Source organism: Podarcis gaigeae (assembly GCF_964106915.1).
Source record: "Podarcis gaigeae genome assembly, chromosome: 7".
Lineage (NCBI taxonomy): Eukaryota > Metazoa > Chordata > Lepidosauria > Squamata > Lacertidae > Podarcis > Podarcis gaigeae.
The window spans coordinates 80,767,002-80,773,615 of record NC_139683.1 but is presented as its reverse complement, the minus strand read 5'-3'; positions in this window follow the sequence as shown (position 1 = coordinate 80,773,615).

Genomic DNA, 6,614 nt, shown 5'->3' with positions numbered 1-6,614 from the left:
TTTTGGCAGGTTTTGGACGGGTCCTTCTTGCATGCTTTCCATAAGCATCTGGTTGGCCACTGTGACAACAAGATGTTGGACATGTTGAGTCTTCAGCCTGATCTAGAAGGGCTTTTCTTATGTTCTTAGATTTACTATCCAGAGATTTTTCTAATCCTTGAAAGAAGAAGAAAATTAAATATCCACTGTGTGAAGAAGTATTCCTTTTGGTCAGTCCTGAACCAGCTGCCAATGAGCTTTGTAGAGTTACATCTCTCCCACTCCCAAAAAGGTTCTAAGGCTGTGAGAGAGGGAGAGAGAAAAATGACCTGCTACTGAGTACCAAATAATCTTCTTTAACAATCCTAATTCATGTAACCTTCACAGATATTTTAATAATCAGATACACGGGCACACAGAACGGCCAGCATCCCATTTCCATGAATTGCTACGAAAAATGCATTTGAGCAGTTGTGTTGTCTTGTAAATGCTTTCATTGAAATTCTTTGCAAGATACGTAAACAAGTAGAGCAATGTAAAACAAACCACCGCCACACTGCAGTATCTAAAACATAAAGAAACAATTACATCAATGAGTGGGTCAAGAGATCATTATCAGGACTTACAACTAAAATAAATACAGCATACATAGTGTTTTCCCTTTTTTGCCTTTTTAATTTTGTTCGCTATGCCAAAGACCAACAGTGCTTTGGAACTGAATCAAGCCAGATAGATCTGTAGGAAACAGGTGAAAGGATTAGACACCGAACTCAGCCCTCCAGCTGTTTTGAGACTACAACTCCCATCATCCCTGACCACTGGTCCTGTTAGCTAGGGATGATGGGAGTTGTAGTCCTAAAACATCTGGAGGGCCGAGTTTGGGTATGCCTGGATTAGACTGTTTTTGTTGGGCATCATAGCTTATAAATGGGGACCAGTAAATGAACTCTTTGCTTTCATTCCCCTCAGCACTGAGGTCCCAGTGAATAGTTGGGGTGACGCCCCCAATATTGGCACTCCCAAAACTGTCCATCCCAAAGGTTTGATTCAGATGCTGTAGTCCTGATTCATGTTTCTCTTCATTCATGGGCGTAGCCAGGACTTTTGTTGGGGGGGGGGGGCAGAACCGACATGATTGGCTACTTAGTTAAGTATTTCTATTGTTTTACTTTATCAGGGGGCAGCTACCCCACCTGCCCCACCCCCCAGGGCATTGAGAAAACTGCCAAGGCATCTGAGGCAGTTTGCAATTTAAAATATTTTAGTAAAGAAATGGTACAAAATATTTTCAGGCCGACTCGGGCAGCTGATTTTACTCCCCTCCCCCTTTGGCCTGCTCTTCCTCTTTTCTTTAAAACATATTTTTAAAAGGCCTTTATTCTCAAAATATGAAGAGAAGAAAGATGCCTGGCTGATCTGAGCTAGGCAATGTTACTCATGAAGCCTGAAACAGTCCCAACCTAGGCATAAGATCCCCCCATCCCCCATAAATATATAGATAGTTGTATGTGGAAGTGAAGCAGGCTGTAAAAGGTGTACATGTCCAGTAGAATATATATTAGCTTGCCAACAAAGGTCCGTATAGTTAAAGCTATGGTTTTCCCAGTAGTGATGTATGGAAGTGAGAGCTGGACCATAAAGAAGGCTGATCGTCGAAGAATGGATGCTTTCAAATTCTGGTGCTGGAGGAGACTCTTGAGAGTCCCATGGACTGCAAGAAGATCAAGCCTCTCCATCATTCTGAAGGAAATCAGCCCTGAGTGCTCACTGGAAGGACAGATCCTGAAGCTGAGGCTCCAGTACTTTGGCCGCCTCATGAAAAGAGAAGACTCCCTGGAAAAGACCCTGATGTTGGGAAAGATGGAGGGCACAAGGAGAAGGGGACGACAGAGGAGGAGATGGTTGGACAGTGTTCTCGAAGCTACCAGCATGAGTTTGACCAAACTGCGGGAGGCCGTGGAAGACAGGAGTGCCTGGTGTGCTCTGGTCCATGGGGTCACGAAGAGTCGGATGCGACTAAACGACTAAACAACAACAATATATTAGCTGCTTTTCAGCACAGCAGCATATGAAAACCATGGAAAGTCTGGCCACAGCTCAGTGGTAGCAGAATTTTCTTCATATATATATATATATATATTCAAACCCCAGCACCTTAAATTTAATGGCATGGGTGGAGCCGAAGGCTGGGAAAGAGCTAGTTTTGGGCTTGGTGGCTCAACAGTGGGGTTCAGCATGTCACCTCGGCCCATTCGTAATCATATGTCAGTGGTGGGAAAGTCAACCCACTGAGATAGGAAAGACCATAGATGAGTTAAGTAGATGTTGGAAGCAACGCTTAGTTCCAAGAGATATTTTTAGAACCAGGGGATTAACATTTCAAGAGCACACAGGCACATACCAAAATAGTTCTGAAAACAATTTCTCAAAAGCAGTACCACGGGCTTCACTGCATTTTTACTAAAGGTAAAGGGACCCCTGATCATTAGGTCCAGTCGTGGCCGACTCTGGGGCTGCGGCGCTCATCTTGCTTTATTGGCCGAGGGAGCCGGTGTACAGCTTCCGGGTCATGTGCCCAGCATGACTAAGCCGCTTTTGGCGAACCAGAGCAGCGCATGGAAACGCTGTTTACGTTCCTGCCGGAGCGGTACCTATTATCTACTTGCACTTTGACGTGCTTTCGAACTGCTAGGTTGGCAGGAGCAGGGACCAAGAAACGGGAGCTCACCCCGTCACGGGGATTCAAACTGCTGACCTTCTGATTGACAAGTCCTAGGCTCTGTGGTTTAACCCACGGCGTCACCCGCCTCCCTCATTTTTACTACTGGATCCTAAATACAGTCATTTGGAATCCCACTGATCCCAGAGGAACTTCTGCACACACATTTTAGGTTGCAAGCTGCCCTGTGATCTTTGGATGAAGGTCAGTAGGCTATACAGTGGTACCTCGGGTTACAGATGCTTCAGGTTACAGACTCCGCTAACCCAGAAATAGTATGTCGAGTTAAGAACTTTGCTTCAGGATGAGAACAGAAATTGCACAGCGGCAGTGCAGCGGCGGCAGGAGGCCCCATTAGCTAAAGTGGTACCTCATGTTAAGAACAGTTTCAGGTTAAGAATGGACCTCCAGAATGAATTAACTCGAGGTACAACTGTATACATAAATGAATGAATAGACTGACATAATTTTGTTCCTTCACCAGTCTGCAGCCTGCCTTTCTTCAAAGGACCTCACAACAATGTGCGGGGGGACGGCTGTTTGGGGGCTTATATTCCTCTTCACAGCAGTCCTGTGAGGCAGATGAACTGAGAGGCAACTGGCCTAAGTTAACTTCACAACAAGGCAGCGATCTGAGCAAGTCATCCACTACAGCACCATAGCAATTAAGTCTCCACATTTACTAACCCCACCCAAAAAAACCCAGTCCACCTAAAGTTTGAGAGCTTCCAGAGCAAGGATGTGTTTGAATCCTTCCCCTGAGCTGCCTCAAATCAGCAAAAAAGTGCCCAACTGGACCTAATATTTGGGGTTGTGTTTTAGTATTAAGCCACTCCATATTGTTGCGTGAAATGTCAGGGATTCTAAACTCATAAGCAGCAGAAGGAATACCAGTCCTAGTAGCTTGTTTCAGTTGTTCTCAGCACTGCCTATCGGATCCAAAGTCTGCCCGAGTGATTTTATTTTGGTTTATTATTTTTTTGGGTTACGACCAGGCAATATTGTTCCTCTTTGCCTAGTGTTATTGCAATTCAGATTTTCACATTTTAATGATCACCTTCATTTATTCTTCTTCATATCTTGATATCTTCCTGATATGTTCAAAATGCTCAATTATTATTATTTTAAGTTGCTGTTGGTTTGGGGTTTTTTTTACTGTAAGCCACTTGGAAGTGGATATTTCTAAAGGCAGGGTGGAATTTATTAAAATAAAATATATTCACAATTGCATTACCATCTAAACTCACATGTCAAAAATGGCATATCCAGAGCAGGATGTGCACTTCAGACAAGAACAAAAAAATTCAAACATTTGGCAGGAAGGCAAAGTTTGTTGCAATCAGAATGATGAATTTTTCACACATTATACAAACATTATTGGAATGGGTGGTGTACAGCGTAGAATTATGGAACACAACAAAAACCATATAACCATAAAACAGTAAACATAACACAATTATAATCTAATCTGATGGTGTGCATGCAATATTACTGATCAGGATTTTTACAAATTCCATCTATGGGGAAATACACAACATTTCATGGGGGGAAACCCACTTAATTATCTACAGTATATGAAAAAAACTTTGTCTTTAGATGTGAGGTCCATCATCTATGAACCATATTCCCCCTCCCACCCAGTTGCCCCCTGCCACTACAATCTGGGGCTACACCACCTTCAGTGAAGTAGCTTTTGTACAATCCAGGCAATTGCTACATCAGTATGGCTGTAGCAAAATGTGCAGGATGTCAATAGATATTTTTACATCATGCCATCAAATCAATTTGTTTCCATTCCTTTAATTATTCAATATGGAGCTTCAGAACGCATGTGCAATCAGGGTCATTATTTTTCTTCTCATCAACTATATTTTCAGTGTGTGTGTGTGTGTGTGTGTGTGTGTGTGTGTAAAACTATACTATGTAACTTAGGCCTAGGTTACAGAAACACCAGACATAGTGGTAAAGCTGTATCTGGACTGTACCAGTGGCAACGCTGGCCTGTGATGGTTCATAGGTAAAGGGACCCCTGACCATTAGGTCCAGTCGTGACTGACTCTGGGGTTGTGGTGCTCATCTCACTTTATTGGCCGAGGGAGCCGACGTACAGCTTCCGGGTCATGTGGCCAGCATGACTAAGCCGCTTCTGGCGAACCAGAGCAGTGCACGGAAACACTGTTTACCTTCCCGCCAGAGCGGTACCTATTTATCTACATTGATGTGCTTTTGAACTGCTAGGTTGGCAGGAGCAGGGACCAAACAACGGGAGCTCATCCCATCACAGGGATTTGAACCGCCAACCTTCTGATCGGCAAGTCCTAGGCTCTGTGGTTTAACCCACAGTGCCACCCGCGTCCCGTGATGGTTCATATCTCTCACCAATAGAGAAAAATGACAACAGGGGGGAAATGTCTTATTAGGGAGAATTCTAAACTAAGAACCTTTCTCCCTGTCATCTGTTTGCTTATGTACATACTGCTGCATCCATCCATCAACCTCTGATTCAGAAGGATTGGGTCCGGCATCACTTTTGCTGCATGTGTGTGCCAGTATCCAAACTCAGCAGAGTTACATCTCAACGCAGCTCCTTCCTTGGGAATGTCTTTGGGGTTGAAGGTACACACAGTACGCAATAAACACTCATGGGCACCATAAAGATTCAGTCAAGTGTCAAGGTTTACTTGACAGGAATAAAAGCATATTGGTAGCAAATATATACAGAAATTCCCCACTGCCGTGTCAAGGCATGCTGAGAGTCCAACAAGAGTTGAAGACTCCCTCTCTTTGCTTCTCTCACCGCAAGATGCAAGCGAGAGACTTGCAACACGTTTTAACTGTGGGAATGTTCAGGGAGGCAGGAGAGGATATATTGTTTATTGATATCCTTCCTAACTTGTGCTAGCAAGTTCCTTTACTTATCAGAGTTTACATTCCCCTTTTACATGCACACCAGATAGCTGGCTGCAGGCTTGTGTAAGCCTCTGACTATACGCAATTCAATCTGGCTTGTCCAGATTGAAATGTGTTCTAATATTTTCCCGGTAAGACCCCTTTGAATCCCTCCTAAAAGAATAAAGACACCACAGTCTTACTCATAAGTAAATAAAAGAAGTTTACTTACACCAGGCAGAGCAAAGTGTGATCCCTGAAGGCAGACTTAGTTACAAAGTATACACATTTGGATCTACCCCATACGGAGGAATAATCCCAGCGACTGCAGGTTAGCAGTCCTGCAGTTCACACGACGAAAGGAAGAGGGAGAAGAGTTAAAAAGAAGCAGGTGTGCTGCGTGCCTTGACCTTTTTGTTACCTGGGCAGGTAAGGTCACACCCACCACATGTAAGAGGAAGGATGCTCCAGACCAGAAGGAAACAGGAAGTTTTATACTGGCTGGACCAAACACTCCCCCTCATGTCTTCTCTAGGAAAACAAGGAATGTTGCATTTGACTGCTACTTATGTATCACATCCCACAACAACAAGTTACACAGAACCATTGTTACCAGTACTTCCTGTCACACTGCGCATGTCCAAAGAACAGTTCCCACAGAAAACGTCCTTGCATAGACAAAACCATCTCAGCCTTCTGCTGCTTCTGGAAACTTTTTCCTCTGTTCTTCTCTGTTTCTGGAACAAATTACTCTCACACAGAGAAAGAAAATATCCAACACATACAGGGGAACATTCAAACAATCTCACACAATCTAGAAGCAGTTTTAGTCCCACAATGATTGTTCTGAAGAACGTCATGTTACACATATTACTGGGTGTGTTTGAAGCAGGGTTGGAGTGGGGATTCTGTCAACCTTCAGATCTTATTGGACTACATATCCCATAGCCCTTGACCACTGGCTCTGCTGACTGTGGCTGATGGAGTCTAGCAACATCCATCACAGCCTCTCACATGCATTTTTTAA